The sequence below is a fragment of the Adiantum capillus-veneris genome, chromosome 2 (genome assembly GCF_014529385.1).
Source record: "Adiantum capillus-veneris isolate H3 chromosome 2, ASM1452938v2, whole genome shotgun sequence".
NCBI classification, from domain to species: domain Eukaryota; kingdom Viridiplantae; phylum Streptophyta; class Polypodiopsida; order Polypodiales; family Pteridaceae; genus Adiantum; species Adiantum capillus-veneris.
The window spans coordinates 44,523,616-44,549,246 of NC_140932.1; positions in this window are offsets into that span (position 1 = coordinate 44,523,616).

Consider the following 25,631-nt stretch of genomic DNA (forward strand, 5'->3'; position numbering starts at 1 on the left):
TGTTCTACCTTACTACAAATTTTGGTTTTGGTTTGTTTGTTGTTGCAATACTATGCATGGTTGGTAAAGATTGGTGCCGTCTGATTTATACACGGTTTATTAGTCATGAGCATAAGAAGGACAAACTATTGCGCCATGGCATAAATGGTTTAGGACTCGAGACCTTGATTTGCATTAAAAATAGGGATGGTCGCTGTGGAATACTTGCACGGACAGAGCATAGTTTGATGCAGGTGGTTGTACTTGATTCCGTGCTAACCGCCGAGGGTTGCTTGTTACACTATATAATGATCCTTCTTAAAAACAAACTGTTGTGCAAACACATGACTAGATGGAGGCCGTAAACTTCGTCTTTTTTCACTTGATAGCAGTTTCTACTGAAACACTAGCATGGACTGAGTTTTTTTCTTAGTTATAGGCTCTGTGCTAGCAACTAAGGGTTGTTGTTTTCACTAATGGTTATCATATCACCTGGCATATTTCTACTACAGGTCTATCAGGCAATGGGTTGCTTTGAACTAGTCGTTAAGGGCTGCTGTGTACACTATGAAAAATCTTTTTAGCCATCACATGGTTGGCTTGGGTCTTGGACCTTGTTTTGCATTTAGTGACGGCTTATGTTGAACATTGGTAGGGACTGAGTGTTTCTAGAAAGAGGATATAGGCTCTGTGCTAGCAAATAAGGGTTGTTATTTTCACTAACTAGTTATCATAGCTACCTAGTAAATTTCCTAAAACAAGTGTGTTAGCTTATGGGTTGCTCTGGTCATAACCACTGCAGAAATCGCTTGATATTCAATGGTTTAAAAAAAAACAGGGGGAGCATGACTGGCAGGTTCGGAAATTGTTGGTATTTTCTCTTTGATACACTGTTGCCACACTTGGGCTTATATAAAGTTTCACCATTGGGATTTCATATGAGATAAAGGGATGAGGGGTTTTGTTTTGTTTTTATGACTGTTGAAACTTTAAGGCATCATACTCAAACAAGGCCGGACACTACCGTTCTTTGTTTGATAATAATAACTTGGGATTTTGAAGGTAAGTATATAGCTGTTACATTCTGCTTTGGCATGACGCTATGGATGGTGATCTATGAGTACACTTGGTATAAATGGAGTTTTTCGATACTCTGTTGATTGGTTATACTGTCATTTAAAAAAAAGGGGAGATTATTCATTACCCTCTTCTGGTACCATTGGTTCTTGAACAAAAGATTTGGCATCTTACACAGTTAAAGAAGTTCTTGGCCTCTCTTTGTATAAAGGAATGCCAATGATACCTTGAGATTGTGACTCCTGAAGGTAAGTATATGGTTACTACTGCAAAGCATAGCTACCAAGCTATATTTAAAACTAAATCTCACGATGGTTAAATTAATATATGGATTCTTGGTGGGCTTCACAAGCTCAATATAAAAAGTAGAAGGTAACACTCATTTTTGAAGTAAAGACTGCTATCATACAAGTTCTAAACCTAGCTTGTCTAAAGTAAATAAAATCAGTAAAATGGACATGGATAACAACTGATAGGGTCCATTAATACCTGTAAAACACATCCAAGGCTAGTTGAATTGTTCTCTTGTTTGGATGGATGCAAGTAAGGACTCTATCCTATCTTGGAGGGTTTTCTTTCCTTTGGCAAGCAACCTTACTTTAATGAAGTACTCACTGAGGAACGGGGAAGTTCTTTTACTACTGGTCTAACTGAAAGAGGATCTATTTCCTACAATCATTGTACCTAAATAATTTTGATACTGAGTTATTTTTGTACATATCTGTTCATTATTCCTTGGCTAGCTGTCTTTTGAATGTAAAAATTCAATTATGTCTTATTAGTTAAGATTTAAACAGCTACACACACACACACACACACGCACACACGCACACACGCACACACACACACACACACACACACACACACACACACACACACACATCATCGAGGGCAGCAGCTCGGCATCGGAGCAAGACAAGGGAAATCTTGAAATTGGTGACAATTGAGTAGGTAGTCGAAGGCAAGCTTCTATAGGAAATCAGCCTTGAGGCTTGTGTGCAAAGGCTTGGATAGCATGAAGAAAATCGAGTGCTTTGAGACCATGTGTTACACACACACACATGCACACACACACGTGCACGTACACACACACACACACACACACACACACACACACACACACACACACACACACACACACACACACACACACACACTCACTGTGGGCTTATGCCGCATGTATTGAAGCAAGGGCCTTGCCTAGCACTGTGTGCGAGCCACAGATGGCTCCAAGCACGCAGCTAGCCTAAACTAGTAAGCTCAAAGATGGCGATGGTGTGTCACTCACTGCTCGATTGACTATGGGAGCAGTAGCTTGCAGTGAACAAGACTTGGGGCATCATTGGGCAAGTGTTGCACTGCAAGGGGGTGTGGTGTGGGGTACACACACACACACACACACACACACACACACACACACACACACACACACACACACACACACACACACACACACACACACACACACACACTGTGGGCTTCTGCGGCACGTATTGAAGCAAGAGCGTTGCCTAGCACCTATGTGCGAGCCACAGATGACTCCAAGCACGTAACTAGCCTAAACTAGTAAGCTCAAAGATGGTGATGGTGTGCTACTCACCAGTCTACGCTTGCTGTCGTGGAGGATTCCTTGCCGCAAAGAAGAAGGAGCCACCGTTGCACCGCGCTCAACCGCTTCGCCACCGCCGTGCCATCGTCGCAATGCTCGATCACACACACACACACACACACACACACACACACACACACACACACACACACACACACACACACACACACACTCTCTCTCTCTCTCTCTCTCTCTCTCTCTCTCTCTCACGCATACACACACACAAGGAGATGAAGAAGAAGAAGATGGAGATGGAGCAAGAGCACTCTTCAATTGCACAAATGAAAGATTGAATGATTTTTAGGTTTAGGTGACTTTTATATGAGCTCGCCTCATTCACACTTGGACGCCCATAATTAGCCAACTAACCCTTGAATGTTCCTATTAGAGTGCGCCTCTCATAGGCGATCACTCTTACCCTTTTCCTATTGGACCGACAAGCCCGGTACCTACTCTACCAAATAAATAATAGGGCGTCTATGATAGGTGATAGGAATGTGCGTCAGGGTTAACATGCCCCCCTTCCTGATGCAGATTCCGTCCTCGGAAGATAGTGAGTTGAAACTCGTTCGTCGAGGTGGAAGAGCCTTTAAGATGAGTTTCTTAGCCTTCTTCAACCACTGCAAAATCAAACAAAATTGGCACAGTAATTGCATTCTTATATACAATTAAAAAGCATATGGTGTTGTAGGCAGATAATTTGATTGGTAACAAAATTTTAAACCATTTGTCAGCACAATAAATATCAAATTGCAATATAATCAAAGGCATAAACAATTGTAAAGATAAAAAATTAAACAAGTTTGGGGTCGCTAATTAAACGGTCGAAAGGCACTAAAGATTGCTATTTAACCATGGGCAAGCTTCTCAATTTTCTCTGGTCAATTAAGTTATTTAATCATGAAAGCCAAGGATTTCATGTCCGAGGGCTGACTAGAGGCTATACCTAGAAGACCTTGTAGTTAAGCTACGATAAAAGGAATTGCTCATGAAATCATCGCCTGACTTATTTCCTTTTCTTTGAACCCCCAAAGTCTTTTCACAGTGATTCCATTTTGATGTGTGTGCTTATTTTGTATGCCTTGGGTTTTTTGCTTTTTAAGGAAAAGCACCCACTTTGGGAACCTCTAGGGCTCTAGTACCATAGGCGATACATGTGAGTGAAGTACCAAATCAAGCTGAGATTTCTCTTCCACCTTAAGATTTTACATTGTGGCACTTTGATTTTTTATTCTTTGTTCGTTTTCAACATTTTAATTTTTTAACTTTGGGGGGTCATTTAACACTGTTACCCTCCCCAGGCTCATTTGTAAACTCCCTTTATAATACTTAAGCTAAAGGTCAATAGGAACTAAGCCCACTAGAAAGCCCTAGTACATTTCACACAATGCTGCCTAAATCGGATTAAGAACCGAAGTAACCATTGATTATTAGGAATGCATTCCCCATGGTATTAAGAGAAGATCTCTAACGCCTATCTTGGTCAAACTAGCTTAGTCGGACTGCTTGATTTTTAAACCTAGACAAGTGACGATGACAAAAAATTACATTGAATTTAATGTTTGATACTAAGAAAATGCACTGAATATTATGCTACCAATTACAATTAAAGCAGACAAACATGGATGCAAAAAAGATAAGGGACAATGCTAATGGGCAAGAAACACCTGTTAATGTTGATAATCGCGCTTGATTTGAAGAGTGGACGAGAGAAAGATTCCATGAAGGTCCAAATCCTAACAACAACAACACATTCCTGTACACACTAGGAAACACAAAGAAGACCTCTAGGAGGCACATTAGTGGGAAAAAAGAACTTTGCTAATCACTAAACTCTAAAACAGAAACACTCCTATCGTACTAATCCTACCTACCCTCCATCACTCGAGTGTTGAGGATGAAAGGTGTTTGACGACATAGGTTTCTATTTCAGTGTACGAAGAGTGAATGTGTAGGTCTGGGTCAATGTTTTGAATTTTATTGTGCATACTCGTTTGCTAATTGCTCTTGCTCTTTACTATTTTCGTTTTGGGGAGTATAAGGCTTTATATATACGTTCCCTAAGATCGGAAAGCTCAAGGGTCAGAGAAAGAAGGGTAAGAGGGAAATAAATCAATAGGCTGACGTGAATGAAGACTCCCCCCTTCCTTGGGTAGGTCATACTTTAAAAGGATGTCATCACCTTTTGGAACCAGTTATTCCAATTGGTAATAGGTGAGGATTTTAGCCAATAGTTCTCTATTACCTTGGGTGCCTCATCGAATTGCAAGGGTCGTAAGGTACTCTCCCATGAACGAACTTGAAGTAGTGCATCACGTAATAATTGAACAATGGGAGGTGTCAAATCTTTTGTAACTTCATGGAGGCTGCCTATGGTAGGTGGAGGTTGTGTAGAAGCTTTTACCTCTATGGATGCATTACATGAGGAGCTAGAAGCTTTATTCGTTTTTTCTATGGTTGAGTTGAGCAAAACAAGCCTTTCTCGCTTGGGAACCCATACTAGCTCCGGATCCGGTGTATGGTGTTCTGTGATTTTCCTTTTCCACGATCTTTCATCGCCTTGTCATTACATCACATGGGTCAGGTGACATGTAAGAACACAATCTACGTTTTGACACCTAGATTTGATCATTTCCTTGATAGTAGCCTTGGGCTTCCAATAGTCGTTTAGGAATCCAATGTCATGTTTCCTTACATTTCTTGGAGTGAGTGGGATGTTTCTTACAAGGCTTCTACTTTTTAGCGCTAGCTATGGTCGCTAAAGAAGCTTTAGGGACCCACTTGTATGTTTTCTTTGTTATATTAGGATGAATCTTGTTAGAAGCTATATGCATTTCTTCTAGCATATTTAAGGGTACGAGTGGTGGCATTTCATCCCCCTCAAGTGTTACCCAGGTTGTCCCCCTGTTTCCCCAAGTGTCTATGGACCCAATCCACATTGTCCGACTCAGTCATTCCAGGTAGTACATCCATATAAGGAGAATCTTCCCCAACATCAGTGTCCGCTTTACACGTGTAACAATAATGCAATGGGGCCGAGTGAACTCTAGTGTCAGATCTATGATCAATCATAAATCTGTTTCCTAGAGGATGTGCTCGAGCAGTTACGAGATTCACTCGAATGACAGAATCTTGGAACTGCAAGTAGACATGGTTTTTAGACCAGTCATGCACAATTTTTGCTTTCCTCATAAAAGGACGTCCTAAGATCATCTCAGATGCCATAGTGTGCTTGGAGAAATCCATAACAAATGAAGGTAATTCTTATTTTATGACAAAGAGCTTGATCTTGAGATCTTCTAGCATCCCAATAGGTTTAACAATAGATCCATTGGCCATCTTTACTACTATGGTTGTGGTCCCAAGGTGAGGTCTTTCTATAGTTTCCCAGTAATTTTTAGTCACAATGCTAACCCCAGCGCCACCATCAAGGATTCCCTTCACAGTTAATCCCTTGGTAGTGATTGGTATGGTTGCATTGGATTCATCGCCCTCAAAGTATTGTCCCAAGTTGTTAACATGTATTTCTACAAGGTTCTCACCTAGGTTGGGTTGTGGATCTAAGTGTTCCTCCTCTATTGGCATCTCCCCAGCTCCATCCATCTGTGAAAATTGTGGTAGCCCAACTTTCAGTTCTCCATTGAGGAAAGCTCAAAGAGCTGAGACTAGCTCAGGGTCTTTGGACACGATGGTGGTTCTAACTTCTGAAGACATGAAATCCATCAATTTGGCAATGTTTAACGGCACCTTTTGGGCTTCAGTCCCTTGACGTGGGGAAGATGGGATCTCCATTTCTTCGATAGGATTAGGTAGTCCCTCTGTAACATTCTTTCCATCAAGAGGTGAGTACCCCCACTTTCCCATGACTTTAAGTCACTTTCTTCTTGGATGACACTAGGTATGGCTAAGGGTCTATGGACATGGTGAGGTTGCTGTTGCATAGGGAACATGGTGTCTGTAACCTGGATCTGCCTAGGTGCTGGCTCTAGATCCCTTTGGGTATCTTCTATCAAACTCCTTAATTGCTTGACTTGCTCGATCTCCTCTGTAGGGTTTGGATAAGTTCCTATCTTCTTCTTGGATCCTGGCCATTGTGGCTCATGAAGATCTTCCTTGTTGGTTTCTATCTTAATGGTCGTTTTGGTCTCCATGGTTTCTGTTGAATTAGAATCCTCTTCAACGTCGTTCATATATACGGGGTCGTCACCAGTCCCTATGTTGGTCTTTGAATTGGGGTCTGACTTCGCTGCTTATTGCGATCTCTTCCTTCATGTTTTCTTCTATTTTTGAGATTTTGCAGTTGATGCTGTGTCTCTTTCCTCAAGAATATAATTTTGTTTTTGGAACATCGATCGTGTGAGTACTAGTACCACATGTGTACTTTGTGATGGCTCCTCGGTAACCTTAATCAAGTTTAATGGTGTGATCTTTGGTGCATTTGGATTATTTGGACATTGGGCAATCAAATGATCTATGCCACATTGATTACACATGAGTATCGGCATTGTAGACGTGCTCGCTTGATTGGTTTGCATTAGTGTGGCGTTCGTTTGTAGACTAATAGGACACTCAGCCACATGATGTGGACCTCCACACTCATAGCATTGAAGAGGTGGTCTCTTAGCAGTGTAATTGATATTTTGGCCTCTTGCCGCAAGAGCAGCTACTTGATAAACAGGTTTGACTTGTCCCCAATAGTCCTCCATGTAGTATTGTGGACTTTCTTCAAGCGCATCCATCCCATAGGCAATATTAGGGTCTTTATCTTCCTCACAGCCTTCCAAACAAGCAATGGATGACTCACAACCCACTTGATTCACAGAAGTGATTCTCGGATGTGGTGGTTGCGGTCCTAGCACTGGAGGTGGTAAGGGTGTTGTTTGAACAACTTTTTGGGTCCTAAGGGCCATGTGTTGTGACGTTTGTTCAAGAGGTGGAGCCGGCATCAATGCAGACACTCGAGGTGTGTCTGTCCATGCTAAGGTTGGTCTATTGGCCATTGCATGCTTAAATACTATGCAATCCTTAGCTTGATGACCTTACCTCCCACAGGCATTGCGATTCCCATTGAATTTCACTCTAAAAGTAGGGCATTCACTGGTACTATGCGGACCATAGCATACTGAGCACCATTGTTGCTTCTTTCTTGGATACATATGATTGTTTCGTGGAGCATGATTGTCTCTAAGACTCTCTTGAATAGCCTTGGTTAGATGTGCTCTCAGATATCTTTGGCTCCTTAGCAATAGGCTTTAGGGTCATTGGATGATGCCCCGATGCTTGCGAGCTAATAGATTTAGGCTCAACAGACACTCTTTCTCCTTGAATCATTAAATTATCCTCCAATTGGATCGCATTGGTGGTGAATGCTTCTCAAGTGGTGATACCTCTAATGACTAGGCCATTGTAGATATCCTCATGTTGTAATCCCCTAATGAATCTATCAAGCAATGGATTATTATTGAAGCGCTCATTTGGATTACGTCCAGAATTCAAATGCTTTAAGCGACTAATAAAGTCTCTCACCGACTCTCTTTCCTCTCATTGGGCTTTCGGGAGCTGAGAAGCTACACCCCAAAGCACTCCCTCTCGTATGTATTCTTTTCAGGACAGTCTCCTAAGAGTAGGGTAAATCGTTTTTTCTTCCACCCTTAGGGTTCTATACCAATCCCCAGCCTTCCCACTTAAGGTAAGGCTTAAAGAATTACTTTATGCACGTCATTGTGTTCTCCTAGTGAATCACATATTTGTTCAAATACTTCGATATGCTTTCTCACATCCCCGTCTCCACTAAATTTTTGTGTGAGCTTGGCTATTTGTACTTCCTTACTTCTAGGTTCTCTATCAGGCGTGTTACGCATATTATTAGCAACAAATTGACCGATAGCTTGAGCAAATGTTTCCAAGTCACCTAAGTGAGCAGGTACCATGGGGGAAGGCGCTCTAGAGATTACATGTGAAGTACGTATTGGCATTAGGCTTCATGCATAGGAAGCCCTTGGGTTCCATGTTTGGTACGGTGTTGTGCCATGTGGCGGCCCAAAGTTCATATGTGTGGCCCTAGGCATAGCAGACGTCGGATGTGACATGCTAATGCTAGCCGGTATAGTCCCATGGAAATAAGAGCTTGTGTGTTGTGGTTGTGGAGCATAGGTTGTTGAAACATTGGGAGGGTAGGAACTACATGAGTACGAGGACCCATGGGTGTATACGATTGGTACACACTTGTAGGTACTGTTACAGGCATTGAGCTACCATGTAGTGGTGCTTTACTAACAAATGAGGTCCATGGCGTGTTTCTTGGCATGCCCATCATTGGGGTAGGCATGGTAGCCGTGGTGTCATCAAGGGAAATATGATCTAGACTTGGAAAGGTAAAGCTATCACTTGTGGGCTCATATTGCACTGAGACCCCTGGCGAAACCACATATGGAGGATCCATCGGACTTACCGAGGGAGTCTCCATTTGCAATAAGGTTGGTTGTTTAGCCTTCCCTGTATCCAAGAATCTGATGAGACCCGTCGAAGGCATGTGGATTCCCTTGTTCTGTCTCTCTAGCTCAATAACCCAATGGATGACCTCAAAAACTCATTGTTGTTGATCCTCCACGCTAGTAGCACCCGTTGTGGATTGTAGGACATCTAACCAACCCACGTGATAGGTGTGACCTGTGTATAGGTCGGTTAGAGTTTCCGTTTGTAGTTCGTACTCCCAGTTCTCATTTAGGAACGCTCAATCTAGGCTGGAGGTGCTAGGGGTGTCCTTTGAACTAGATGCAATGTGGCTCTCTATGGGTTGACCCTTAGTGGTCGCTAATTCAGGAGCACTCAATTGCTCTGCTAGCAAAGATATCGACATAGGGGCTTTTGATTTTAATTCTCTTCGTTGCTCCGCCTTGCGTAAGCTCTTAATTTCCTTTTCCCTTGCTGCGATGATATACCGCTCAACTTCTTGTACTTCGGCAAGGCTTCTACCATCAGGTAATATAACCTCGGAGGGGAGTAACTCTGAACAGTCAGGGGGTGCGGTGAATGGAGTATTCACGTGCACACTCTCTAAGAGAATGGGTCTACGTTGGTTATGAATGGCAATTTTACTTCCCCACCCCCCTCATTTACATCATTAGCTCCATGCTTGGAGCGAGTGGCTCTACTAAAGGTTTCCTTCAAGCGGCTAAGCACGCTCGGCCCGGACCGTGGGCCCATGGCATACATGTCTTGGCTTAAGCTATCAAGATTAGGCATTGGAAAACCCTCCATGACGTCGTAGTCAGAGGAAGAGTCACTAGCCGCTATGTTTGGGTCTTGGTTTGTACTACCTTGGGTCCCCGCCGAGGGCCTGGAACCTAAGGTAGGTGGATATTGAGAACTCGCGTAAGTCGAGATGCTCGCTAGTTGCTCCGTCTCTAGCACACAACCAAAGCGCAGATGCATGTGCCTTGGGCATCTTACAAGCATTGGCGAATAACTTCGAAGGGGTTAACCGCTTACTTTTTTAGGCACCTGTTTTCACTCGTTTTTTGACGTTTTTTAATGTTTTTTAATGATCGATTTTTGGATTAGAGCGTGTGATAGCTCAAAACGAGCGTATCGCTCAGGGGGTCGTGGTGTGGTTTACAACACAGTGTTTGGTTACCCGAAGCTCCATTGATCCTTAAAAAGGTTGATTTTTACCTACACGTGAGACTAAAATACGTATTTTAAAGGAGGACTGAGGCCTGAGCCTGAGCGTGGGCTTGGGTTTGGACGCACTGTGCATGCGAGCACACACACACACCTAACCTACCTACTTACAACTAATAAAGCTACTGTTACACACAAACACACTACTACAATAACTCATTAGCTAACAGATCTACTTACAGTAATTTACACTGAACCAACATTATGTATCTACTACCTTAAGTCTAACACCTTATCACAGAGGAAACACCTTATAAACATAAAAAAAGCAGTACCTATCAATACTTTATTAACAAAACAGTATACATCAACAAAACAAACTCCTTCTCAACACACACACTTTCCTTCTCTACCTTTCCTACATTTGAAATTGCACCACAACGCAGAACAAAGTGCCCCTTGAGCTTAGTGTAGGGCGATCCCCCGACAGCGGGGCCAAAAATGGGGGCTTCTGCTGCACGTATCGAAGCAAGGGCCTTGCCTAGCACTGCGTGCGAGCCACAGATGGCTCCAAGCACGCAACTAGCCTAAACTAGTAAGCTCAAAGATGGCGATGGTGTGTCACTCACCACTCTACGCTTGCTATCGTGGAGGATTCCTCGTCGTGAAGAAGAAGGAGCCGCTGCTGCGTCGCGCTCAACCGCTTCGCCGTCGCCATGCTGTCGTCGCAATGCTCAATCACACACACACACTCTCTCTCTCTCTCTCTCTCTCTCACGCATACGCACACACATAAGGAGATGAAGAAGAAGAAGATGGAGATGGAGCAAGAGCACACTTCAATTGCACAAATGAAAAAATGAATGATTTTTAGGTTTAGGTGACTTTTATATGAGCTCGCCCCATTCACACTTGGGCGTCCATACTTAGCCAACTAACCCTTGAATGTTTCGGTTAGAGTGCACCTCTCATCGGCGAACACTCTTACCCTTTTCCTATTGGACTGACAAGCCTAGTACCTGACTCTACCAAATAAATAATACGACGTCTATTGTTGGTGATAGGAATGTGCGTGAGGGTTAACACACACACACACACACACACACACACACACACGCACACACGCACACACACACACACACACACACACACACACACACACACACACATTTTGAATCGGACAGCCGACTGCAGTCCAAGGGAATCGAGGACATCAATTGAATAGAGCGGGCAATGCTGAGCTGGGAAATTAAGGCTGCAATTGAGGGACTCTTGAGTTTGTGGGCAGCGTTGGGCATTGAGCAGGAGCTTGATTGCTTACACACACACACCCCTCTCGGTGATCGTCAAACCTGGAAGGCAGAGATTTTTTTTTAATCTTTTGACTCACACACATAATGTGTGCAAGCCCGTGCTCCCACAATAGGCCCTTGACGCCCCCCCCCCCCCCCCCGCCCTTGACTCCTCGCCACCCCAACCCTTCAACTCTCACACCTCGGCTCACACACATGCCTGAGAAAGAGTGAGAGAGAGCTGTGTGTGCGAGAGAGAGAGAGAGAGAGCTTGAGAGATAGAAAGCTGTGTGAGAGAGCGAGCGCGTGGAGAGAGAGGGTGACTAGGGATATGTGGTTTCAATGACCTAGTTTCATACGAGTAAGCCCGGACATCACCCGGCATCGGCCCAACTTTGTCGACCCTCTCTGTGATTTTCTCCTTCTTCTCGGCTTCAATTTTTTTGCGACTTGGCATCGGTTTTCGACACCTATTCGACTTGGCCTGTACGACTCAACATTGGCTTCGAGCATAGGCGTCAGCTATTCGGCTAGCCACTCTCGTCCGATGGCGGGAGACAACAACGACATTTTTTGGCATCGGCTCGCATTACTTACACATTGCGGTGGATTTTTTGACATCCGAGCCGACACCAATTTCACGCGGACGACATTTTACCACAATCGATAGCTGTGCTTGCCACACGCACGGGTGAGGTACCTCTACGATAGAGGAGTGACACCCGACCTCAACACCGAGCGCACAGATCGTGCTGTACGACACAATTTTCGATTGCGACACCTCTGGCGGCTATTTAGCTAGCATTTTTTTGCCCGATGGCAGAAATCAGCACATAGCAACACCGACATGCAGGTTACAGGTTATAGGGAGTTTTTCAACCTATTCACACACAAATTCTCTAGATTACCAGACACGACACTTTCACAGGCGATTTGGAAATCATTTCGATAGCAGATTGTCTATGAATAGTTGCGTTGATAGATGCCTTTTGAGAGCAGATATCCCCACAGGGAGCACTTTTACTGCATGCAGCGGTTCTTGCGTCTGTTTGAGCGCGGTTTTACTCATGTACATTGAGTTGCGGACACTGCCCACTGTACTACGTGTGGAGACATTTTTGGCAATTCTGGCAATTTTTTCCGATCGTTTTTGAGACTTGGATCGGAGAGCCCTTTTTGAGACTGTGGCTATCCATTTGTGTCTGCATTAGCCTTTGGAGGGTCGATAGCGTGAGGTTTTCTTTGAGCTGGGGTGTGCTCGAATGTTGAGACACCTTCGGTGATACAAGTAGGGTACCCTCACCAGAGAATATATATCTGGACCGTTTTTTGTGCTCTTGTCGTCGAGTTGGCAGTCACACAATAGTGGTTTTGTGTAGTAGATGTCTAGTTAGTGCAGTTGGCACATTTATACATATTTTGACTTGAGTTTTGACTTCTCATACAAAGGAGACTCTGCCCAAATTTTTGCAGCTTCTCGCCATAGTTTGACACCTCTCAAACCCTCTTGACAACCATGGCTTCTTCTTCAGAAAAGGAGGAGTATTTCATGCGCAAGTTTGATGGAAGCAACTTCACCCTGTGGAAAGAGCGCATGAAAGATGTTTTGACAAACAAAGGCCTGTCAGAATCGTTGAAAGAGCGTGTAGAGGATGATGACTATACGCAAGCTCAGTGGGACCGCCATGGCTACAATACATCTACATCTACCCAAGCCAGTGTTCTTCACTATCATAAGGAGTTTGACGACGAACTCAAGTCTATAATCTTGCTATGCTCTCTACCCAGTTCATGGGATATCTTTTGCATAGCCATTAGCAATTCGGCTCCGAATGGCAAGTTAGTGTTCAATTTTGTCACAAATGCGTTGCTCACTGAAGAAATTCAATGTAAATCTCTCGATGGTGCTAGTCATGGAGATGCATATATGGCTGGAAGTTCAACGAAGGCAAGAGGCCGTGATAGGAACAAATACAAAAGCAAAAGTAGAGAGCAAAATCCTCATAGTCCTAGCATACACAGGAACTCAAGTAGAGAGCTCAATGCCAGAAATGTCGACTGTTACTATTACCACAAGAAGGGCCATTACAAAAAGGATTGTCTCAGTTTCCTAGGAGATCATAGAAACATGCAAAAGGATAATTCTGGCAAGGGCAAAAGTACGGTAAAGTTTGAGGAGCTCAATGTGGTTGAGTCTCCCATACCTACTACTGCAGTAGAGGATGCTCCTCCTCTAGTGATGAACATTATGCCAACAGAGATTCATGAAGAGGTGACAACAGATCCCTCATATGTTCTCATTTTCACTTCAAATCTCACTCCAGATGCTTTGGTTTCACAGGATGAGGGTTATGCACAGAATTGGATTATTGATTTTGGTGTAAGTTTTCATGTCACACCGCATAGAGAGTGGTTTTCCTCTTATGCATCCATGCATGGCATAGTCAAGCTTGGTGATTCCTACGAGCTTGACATTATTGGCATTGGTGATGTGAAACTTCTGAAGCATAATGGCACTACTTTTGTGTTGCAGAATTTCAGATATGTGCCCAAGCTTACTAAGAGTTTGCTTTCTATAGGGGAATTGGATGATCTTGGCTACACTACAATCTTCGGTAATCGTTCTTGGATGATCTTGGCTACACTACAATCTCTGGTAATCGTTCTTGGATGATCTGCAAGAACAACCTTATCTTGATGAAAGGTCGTAAAAACGGATCCATGTACTCTATGTTTTTTTTGAGTGTCGACGAACACTCTATCTATGTTGTGGAGTTGCCGTCTACTGAGTTGTGGCATAGCCGGATAGTCCATATTAGCCAAAAGGGAATGAAAACACTTCAGCGTTTTGGCTACTTACCTGTGTTAGATTACACGGACTTTCCATTGTGTGAGCATTCTCTATACGACAGACTAGGTTGACATCTTCGCCATTGAACAAGAAACTAGGTGAAACCCTAGACTTAGTGCACAGTGATTTGTGTGGTCCAATGCCACATAAAACTCTAGGGGGGGCAATCTACTTTTTCACGTTAGAGATGATTCTACCAGAAAGGTGTGGGTGTATCTCCTTAAGCGTAAGGAAGAGGTCTTTTTAACGTTCTAGAAATTCCTTACCATGGTTGAGAACCAATCAGGAAAAAAGCTCAAAGCTTTTTGCACGGACAATGGTGGATAATTTGTCTCCACGGAGTTCAAGGATTTTTGCAATCAAAGAGGCGTTCGTCTATAATTTACTGCTCCATACACACCTTCACAAAATGGGATAGTTGAAAGAATGAATTGCACGATTCAAGAGCAAGTTATCTCTATGATGTCTATGGTGGACCTTAGTCCACACGGGGAAGCTATCCTAACAGCATTGCACATCATCAACAAGTCACTTAGCTCTCCTTTGAATTTCAAAATTTCAAATGAATTATGGACTGGGAAAACGCCAAGCTATGAGCATTTACTTGTATTTGGATGTGAAGCATATGCACATGTGCCTAAAGAACTTTATGGCAAGTTAGATCCCACGTCACACAAATGCATTTTTGTCGGCTATGGTGCAAAAGGAGAGATGGGCTATCGTCTCTGGCACCCAAAATCCAACAAAGTTATTCGTAGCTCACACGTGATTTTCAATGTCACAAATGCACAAGAAGCCCATTAAAGAAGTTGAGTGCAGACGCATTCGTTTTGAGGATGTAGCCTCCGAACCAACTCAGTTCAGTAGTGTTGCACCTAATCCTCAAGTGCAAGATACTGCTATCGCTCTAGAGAGAGCAAAGTCCACCATTCATGCACTGAGAAGCTCTGTAAGTGTATCATGTCCACGCGAGCAGTTTGAGCCGGGTATACACCACATTTTGGTCACAGACAGTGGAGAGCCAGCCTGCCAAAGAAGCTATACAAATGGACAATAGCGTTAAGTGGGAGTAGGCTATTCAATCGAAATACAATTTGATTGTGGCTAATGACACATGGGATTTGGTTGAATTACCAAAAGGCAAAAATGCTTTACATTGCAAGTGGGTATACAAGAAGAAGTATACAACGAAAGATCCCGAGCCTAGATACAAGGCTCGTGTAGTTGCCAAGGGTTTCAAGCAGCAAAAAGGTGTGGATTTTGATGAGGTTTTCTCTCTTGTAGTCAAGATGACTACACTTTGCATTGTGCTTGACTTGGTTGTTATCCAAGACATGGAAGTTGTCCAAATGGACGTGAATACAACATTTCTCTACATGAAACAACCAGAGGGTTTTGTATGTGAAACCCAAAAGACAATGAGGGTAGAATTGGTTTATAGACTTGAAAAGGCACTCTATGGCCTCAAGCAAGGTTCAAGGCAGTGGTATAAAAAATTCGACAAATTCATGCAGTCTCACGGTTACATAAGAAGTCGAGAGGATCACTGCCTATACACAAAGAGATTGAACGATGCTTCTTTAATCATCTTGATCTTGTATGTAGATGATATGCTTATCGTAGGCAAATCAATTGATGAGATCAATCAATTGAAAACAATGCTAAGAACTCAATTTTTCATGAAGGATTTAGGAGACGCCAATCACTTTCTTGGTATGCACGTCAAGGGAGAATGAAAATGTGGAATTCTTGAATTATCTCAAGCAAAGTACATCCACATAGTCTTGAAACATTTTAGTATGTAGGGGGGGAAGTCATTGAGTACCCCAATGCAAGCATACTCCAAACTTAGCAAGGAAGATTCTTCCAAGACAGTGGCTGAGAAAGAGGATATGGTGAAAGTGCCATATTCTTCAGTAGTTGGCATTTTGATGTACGCTATGGTAGCCACAAGACCAGACATTACACATGCAGTGGGAGGTTAGTAGGTACATGGAAAACCCAGGCAAAAATCATTGGAAAGCAGTGAAGAAAATACTCAGATACTTGAAGGGTACAACTAGCAAGTGTTTACGCTTCGAAAACAGCGATGCATATATTGTAGATTACACAGATGCTGAATATGCGGGTTGCGTGGATCGTAGAAGATCCACATCTGGCTATGTGTTCATGTTTACTGGAGAAGCTATCTTTTGGAGATCGTGTCTCCAAGACTGCACGTCCTCATCTACCATTGAGGCAGATTATGTTGCTGCATCTGACGCAAGCAAGGAAGCCATATCGTTAGCTCGTCTAGTGGTAGATTTGGGCATTCACGAGGTTCTAGTACTGCATTATGATAGTCACAGTGCCATTGCTTTGGCAAAGAATTTGGTGTTTGACTCAAAGTCAAAACACATAGAGGTCAGATACCATGTCATACGACATGCATTGGCTGGCAAACGCACCGAGCTTGTCAAGGTTCACACTGACGTCAACCTCGCAAATGCTCTCACGAAGAGCCTAGCCTCGAAGCAATTTACACATTGCATAGAACTTATGGGTCTAGGATGAAGCCTAGGCGATGCTTCATCAACTTTTTATAGACTAACTATACTGATGCCACTATTGGCCACCATGACCTTCAAGTGGGAGGTTGTTGGGGTGTAGGCCAGGTGGCCATGGGAAACCACCCTTACTCACTTTCTACCTAATGAATATAGGGAGAGAAAGTGAGAGAGTTGACCACTCTCTCACTTTCCTCTCCACTAACCCAAATAGTTTGTGTATCATCCCCTTCCTCAATTCTCTTCTCCCCTCTCTTGGATGCTTCCTCACACGCACACTCCGCTACGACAATCCCCATCACTATCCACACCAGATACAACAGGGTACTCTACCATTCTTTGCCAAGTTGGTTTGTAGAGTGTGCTAAGAATAAACAACATTGGGAACACCCTCTGTGTGTGTGTGTGTGTGTATGTACTGTCGCTTGGAGGTGTGTGCATGTGTGAGAATAGGCATGTGTGTGTGTGTGTGTGAGAGAGAGACTGTCGCTATCACCAATGATGCAGTCAAATCGTAAGCGCAAAACACTCAGCAGACATGGGTGTGTGCGTGCATAACTTTTGCAAGGCAATGTGCATGTAAAATCCCCATTTTGTAGGTGTTTATATAACAAGAGCAGAGTATGCGCCTGAAATATCGACCAAATGGGTAGTATTAAAGATACTATGCTACTTTTTAATTGGGAAACCACTTCACATAGCAAGACAGCTAACTTGAGAAATCTGAGCACAAGGAGTATGGTAAGCCTTAATTAATCCAAGCTATATTAAGTTGGAGACTTGCACAAAGGTAAGCCAGCTAAATAGCCAAAATAATCTCAAGTAAGCTACAAACCAAGTAGTGAAATATTAATCTAAGGATGTAAAAAAAACCATTTATTTTATTGGACTGCATACATTCAACTCCATTTACAAGGTAGGTGCAGATCTACAAATAAATAACTACTTCTCGTGATTTATCGTATCTCCAATCACGGTAACTGTCCGATCATATGCTGCCCAAAGGATTTCCTGTGGACCCAGTACTTCCTGAAGCAATTTTTGTTTGTATTTGCAATTAATTAATCATGTTAGAGTTAGACTCCAGCATGAATACAAGATATCCAAAATAATCCAGTATAATATATTATAATTGTATCTGGCTTTAAAGGTCAATACGTGTATGGTACTGAGTGCGTAAGTAGTTGTTATTCTCGTAGATAATCAAATTTTACTTAGTGTTATGAGGGTGTGTGTGTATGCGCTTGAATCATGCTTGGATTTTAGGGTCCAACCATTGCCAGGATATGTACACTGATGATGTAAAAGGTTGCTCCTCTGCTAAGTCATCAGGACCCACCAATGTTATGAGTGTGTGTGTGTGTGTGTGTGTTGTTGTATTAAACTTATAGTTATACACAAGCAAACATAAAAGTTCAAAAGACGGTTGGCTTTATATAAAGGACAAAGATTAGCACAAAAATGACTCAATCTTAGCTTCATTTTGTACATCAAAGTGAGAGTGAAATATTATTCCAATGCATTTATACATGAGATAGTAAAAAAATATATGGTTCTAAAGTGGAGGAAGCCATGCTCTTCAGTGTCGGACAACAGCTAAGCCAAAAACATCATAAGTAAAGATAGAATTCCCACTTGCATCCATATAAACAAGACAACAGATTCATTAGACTTGAATACGTTTACAAGTGTCAACAAACCCTGTCCTACTTAACATTTTTTAACTTATACATACCATCCATATAGTGTTAAAATGAGGCAATTATACATTCATAGTAAAAGTGGTATGAAGTTTTCATAGTTTTGAGATAAGGAGGCCATTACCCCTCTAGATCAAGTGTAAAGTTTTTAAGGTGTGTTATCTATGGAAAAAAATTAATTTAGTGATCAGAAGGCCATCACCCTTTCCGATCCAAGTGAGATCCTATATATTTAAAATTAATTAAGGTTTAGCATTTACCCCATATTTTAAAATAGATATATAAAGTACTGATCAGAAGGCCATCACCCCTTCTGATCAAGTGTTTTACCCATTTTTATTTTAAAGAAGTCATGAAATGAAGCCTTTTTGCCAAACCACTTATGGTTATAGTGGTTTTTGTAAACAAGAATTAAATCTATGTTTTTTCACAAGCGTTATAAGTAGGATCCTTAACCAACTAGTATCCACAAAATGATTTGTAAACCAATTGTGCCTAAGTGATTAGTTTTTACTTGAGAGTCTTAGCTAATCAATACCGTATCATTTATTGACTCACAAAATCCATGAAACATTAGCTTTAACAAATGTGGGGATTTCCCAATCAGTAGAAAAAGCAACCAGTAGCCCTTAGTCATTTATTATTGAGCTTAGTCTATAAAAAATAGTAGTCCAAAACTCCACGTAGTTCAAAAAATCAAAAGGCCAGAAGCAACCGGCTTTCATTTCCTAGATTTTAGATCCTATCACGATTATCATTATATAACAATAAATCAAGGCAAACCTTAGTGAAATATGTAGTAATATAAAAAAACAAAAAAAAGCAACAAAGAGGTAGTATTTTTAGGTAAACCACAATAAGACAACAATCCTGCAACCATGTAGTTATACCTCACCTAGGAGTTTTTTCATGAAATCAGTCAGCCATAGCTCAGAAACACAACTCACAAAGCTTGTTTTTATGGGCAGGTAAGGGAGACTAGTAATATTCAGAGGATTAGTATAAGCACAAGTCTCAACTCGAAGTCATGATCCCAGTTACTCAAAAACTATAGCAAATCAAATTTCTTCAATATCATAACCTATGAAGACCAAAATCGGCTCCCATTAAACATGCCAGTTTATAAGCTATCTATGTTTAGAGTTTACTCCTTCTTCGTTATATACCCAACACTGGGTGTGTTAAGAAATAGCCATCACCAAAGTATGCAATGTTGGTTAGCCAGGTTTGTTAGTAAGTAGGTGAAACAATCCCCTTACCAACTGCTTTTGCACTATCAATTGCTTAAATTGTGTGTGTGAGTATGGGCCTACTACCTAATTAATGTGATGAGATTAGTTGTGACTAATTATTCAGCCCAACTAGTCTTTATATGTAATAGATTTTGTGATAGTGTTAACCAAGTCCGCCCTTTTAAAACCATTGAGGCAATATGTGTAAATAAGGTGGTTGATTTGTTCCCAATCAATGAAGCTATCATAAGAAGAATATATGATCATGTATTATAAACTTAAACAAGAATTTAGTGTAGCTTTAAGCGGTCAATTGCTCTTCTTTTTTATAAACTCTGCAGTGGAGATTTTCAAGTTGTCCCTTTTCCAAATGAAACGGAGATCAAAATTACCATTGTAAGGGTTGTGCAACAAAATTGAAAAGTTCAAGAACTATATAGAGGTAGAAAAGAATCCTTAAGGAGAATCAAAACCAGTTCCCAAAGGTGGTTCAATTTTGAGGCAATTTGGATATATAGATGAGATTTTTTTTTAAAAGATCTATTGTTAAGGCTAAGAATATCATCCATATACCTATAGGTGTGAGTAAAGAGGGAGAGTTTGTGGTTTGTATTTTTGTTCTCCATGGTTTTAAGAAACCATTCATATTCAAAGTAATCTAAGTATATGTTACACAGAAGGGAGGAGCAAGAAAATCCCATTGGAATACCAAGGCATTGATTGTAGCATCTGCCACCGAATTGATCTAAACAATTATCAAGGAGCCATGAAATTACATCACATATCTTACTTTTTCCAAAGTGAGCAGCATGTGTTAAGTTAGACTTTTTTATCCATCTGGGTTTGCTTGCAAGAGAAATGCAAGATAGACCTCTTAGGTTAGCATTATTAAATGCAATCTTGATCATCTTTTCCAAAAACAAATTTAGCCCAGATCCCCATTGAGGTGTATGTTTTTGTAACATTAAGTGACATTGGAAAATAAAAGATAAAAACTTTTCTTCATCGGAAAATAAAAGAGAAAAAATTTTCTTTAGGGAGGTTGAGTGTCACATCAATAAAGTTTTGTATAAGCCAGTATGGATTGTATTGCATTTTAAGAATTCAAACATATTTTTTTCTTTTTCGCACATATTAGTTAGAGCTCGGTTAGTACAAGATCAATAAATAAAGTAATGTCTTTAGTAATACTCGTAAAGATACCATTAGAAGCATCTAAAATCCAGCAAAATTTATACTAGTACGTGCTTTTTAGCACATACTAGTTAGAACTCGGTTAGTACAAGATCAAGACATAAAGTAATGTCTTTAGTAATACTTGTAAATATGCCATTAGAAGCATCTAAAATCAAACAAATATTATGTTTGTGGTGTTTATAAGTTGGTAATAAAACAAGAAGTTTGACTTCCTCAAGTGAGTAGCCAATATTCCTAAAGTGATCTATAATGAGACTAGTGGCATCATTTGGGGATAGGTTGAGTAAAGTAAACTTTGTCCCCAACAAGACGCAAATGAGCAGCCTTCCATGCAAGATTTTTGCAGATAAAAGTAGGACAATTAGCAGCCTTATCCAGACAAACAATAAACCATTTATGTGAAAGTTTCTAAAAATTTAAGTTTAATGTCAGGTGTGATCCAAGTACTAGTAAGATAACCAATTATGTGGCAGAAGAGCGATGTTTTGTGAAAAATTCTACCATATACATGTAGTAGTGATGTGTGTGAACACACTTAGGACCGTCCAAGCATTTTTCCCCTCACTCGCGTGCATTGTATATACACCCATCACTCTAGGGCTAAGTTATATTTCCATTGCACACTAAGTAATACACTCTCTATTGTTTGCCTTGAGCTTCCTTTGTCTTCTCCAAGCGGTTTGTGTTTTCCTGCAACCCTAATTTCATCAATTGGTATCAGAGTAGGTTGTGTCCTCCCGGGCTTAGTCGCCAGCAGCTCTAGCACATGCTTGCTCACTTTCTTCAATTTATGTGAGCTTTGGCGAGCGCTCGTAGGTTGAAAAATATTCTGGGTTATCTCAAAAGAGCTCAATCTGCTCAAATTTTTGATTCGGGCTCATTTCAGTCTCCGTTTCCACTACAAGCAGTACTGTGCAGGCTATTTCGTCATCTTGTGCAAAAATTTTGTCAGTGTCTTTTTCTGCATAATAGGTCCCTTACACGCTTCTACGGTTTGTGCTATATAGCATGTGTTGTTCTTACTTTATTTCTCCTCCTTTCGGACAATTTTAACATCAGGTGCACCATTTACCATGGCTGACAACAACACAGCTATGTTCAAGATGTTTGCTACTGAGGACAGATTGGATGGGGAGAATTACCCTATGTGGGCTTATATGATGCTACATGTTCTTGTGTTGAAGGGCATTTGAAACATTGTGCAAGGCATTGATGTACGTTCGAGTTTGAGGATACGTGCAATGTTGAGGATGTTGCAGGTCTTCTGCAAGGATTGCTTATATTAGAGCTGTTTTGCCTATGGTTGAGCAAGCTCGTTGGGATGAAAAAGATGCACAGGCTCATGCATTGATTGCATTGTGTGTGAAATGCACTATTACTCCCAATATTCAGCAGCAGCGAAATCTGCAAAACAGGCTTGGGATATTCTAGCTGGTCTTTATGCAAGTCGCAATGATGCAAAAATTGCATTGCTATGTAAAGAGCTAGAGTCAAAGATTATGCATGAGAAAGATGACATGGAGACTTTCCTTACTGGTGTCAAGCATATCAATGAGAAACTTATTTCTGTAGGTGAAGTCATTTCAGACAGTTCCCTTGTGCAGACTGTTCTTGATGCCTTGCCAGATTCTTACTAGACTTTTGCTAGTACTTGGAGACTTCTGACCCAAGGAAATCTTTTGCTAGTACTCGGAGACTTCTGACCCAAGGAAATCTTGAAGTTGTCAAGTTTGATGCATTATGCACATTGCTGTTGCAAGAGTCGCTTTCAAGAAGAAATGGGACTAGACAACGTGCAGTTGAACAGGTCTTTATTGATGCTCAAAGAAAATGTGGTAACAATAATGTAGCCACTTCGCATACAACACTGCCAAACAAGCATTCTGAGCTAAAAATTTCACAGAGTGAACATTGGAATCTTTCTTATTTTTGAAAGAGACACATCTAAGATCTTACAGCAAGGCAGTAAGCTAAGCATTCATGAGCATGCACAAGGAGCTTTGGACCCACTCCCATGTAGCAAAATAACATAATTTAGCTAAATGTCTGCTAGCTCAAACTAGCAAGAGTGCAAACTAGTAAGTGTGAAAATTTGTTAGATATTAAAGTAGCAAATCTCTCACTATATGGTAAGTGGCTTACCATATACCAAGTGCACATTTTCCACAAGACAAGTGTATGGAAAGTCAATGACCACATAGTGAGAAATTGCTAGTTAGATCCCAACTAGCAAATTCTGTCTATTAATAGTTTGCACTCTTAGTTTAATCTAACAATAATCTAGCTAATTGAATGCCTTATTTGCAACATAGAAAAATATATAATCTAGCAACAAATTAAAAAATACCAAGTTGGTTTATCATGTTTAGAACTTACAATTTGGTTTATCATGTTTAGAACTTACAAAGAAAGAGAGAGAGAGAGAGAGAGGGCTCAAAATAAAGACTCAAACATTGTCAAAAGAAAACAAGCTCAATGAATCAAATATGTACTAGCTACAAAAAGTCCATGGATAGTGTCACTAACCAAATCTAACATTGACATCATTTAAAGATAAACATCCAATGTATTAACATTTATAGACACTATGCCTTCTTTAAACCAAGTGACCATAAGACTATACATAATTGTAGTATTAAGTTCACTTCATTTTCTTATATATATATATATATATATATATATATATATATATATATATATATATATATATATATATATATATATAACCACGCAAGTAGATAACACAAACCTTCTCTTTTGAATGAGAAGATAATCCATTTGTATTAACAACACTCATATCTTTATAAGAAACCAAACTTTACTACATGAATAGAGCTCAAAATAAGAACTCATCAATGAAGGTAATAAAACAAAGAAGATCACCTTAGGTCTCTTCTTCTTTAAAATTTCACTCTTATCTTCTAATAATTGCATTAATTTTGCAATATGCTATAAGCAAAAAATAAACTCGCACATAAACTCATTATAGTTGGTTAAGATTATATTTTGAAAAGCATTTAAAATTATTAAATTATAACCTTTCTCTTGTGTGCACTCTTCCTTTGATCCTCTTCTAATGGTAATGCATGCATGCTCACCTCCTTAAAAAATAGCAAAGAAGTTTACAAAAATTGTTGAAGGCTTTCAAAATGCAATAAAAAAGAGAAATCATATTTAACATTTTATAAGAAATACCTCAATTTGTTGGAAGGAGTGGTCTTGTAGCAACATTTGATGAATTTTCAAGTAGATGGTCATGAATAAAAGTCTCATACTCCTAATAGAGTAACACAAGCTGTGTTATATTTTATAAGCACAAGTGTCAAAACTCCGCACTTAAAACATAGAGTAAAACTACTATACACAAAACACACCTCATGGATATCATGTTCTCCACATGCGTTTTCCAAAGGTATGTCAAGAATATACACATTATTTTGATTCTACTAGTGCATCAAAGTTAGTATAACATGCCATTTAAAAATTTCAAGTTATTATATGCTTTGTGAACATATAAGTTACTTGCAAAACTCTTGATTGTTCCTTTTGATCTCCTAAACTTCCATCTTTCAAATTTCTCCCAAGCTTTAAACGTTTAAAGTAAACAAAAGTTTTAAGTTCAAATATGTGTCATATAATTTTAGAAACCGAGTCTTACTTACAAGCTTTGAAAGAGATCCACTTTGATTGATTTCATCCAATTGTTTATGATTTTCAATTGTCTCAATCACCTTCATATCTTAATCTACAACCTAAAAGCATTTGAAATATTAGTCTAACATATTTTAGACAATAAACATATACATTTTCAATGTAAGTAGCTTAATAAAAGTAGCAGTAGATGATGTCAATCCACAAGACTTTCTTGTTTTCCATTTTTGTTTTCCTGCAAGGGAATTGACACATAGTTGTAGATATCTACCTCCTCCCAAATATAGGGCTCTCCATGTACAACTATTGGCTTGATTTTCTCTATGTTTTTCTTCATAATGTTCTCTATTCTTTTCTTCTGTTTTGCATTGTTTTGTAGATCCATTATAGGTTCTACATCCTCAAACCACTCCCCCACAAGCCCATGGTTTGCATTCAATACTCTCACTTGGTCATCAACAATGTCTCTATAAATCCTCTATTCCATAAAGCCTACTTTTATCTCGATGAGCTAAAGATGGAGCACGGAACAATTGAGCGTACATCATAGATTTATGCTCCTCACTGCTAAGCTCATGAGAGAATTTCTTTTGATGCTCTATTTTGGAGGTCCACCAAGAATTTAATATTTTCAAAGCCTCATCTTGAGGCTTTGATAGAAAACTATCCAGCAATGATTGTGGACAATCCATTGTATACCTATCCATAAGAAGAAATAAGATGTACTCAAGTAAATAGGTTATACTTACAAGCTTTAATGTTATTAATTTGAAGTTTCACTCACAAATTTAAGTCTTCATATAGATTGCCGCATGACAAGTATAAATTTAAGTCTTCATATAGATTGCCACATGACAGGTATACATTTGATGTG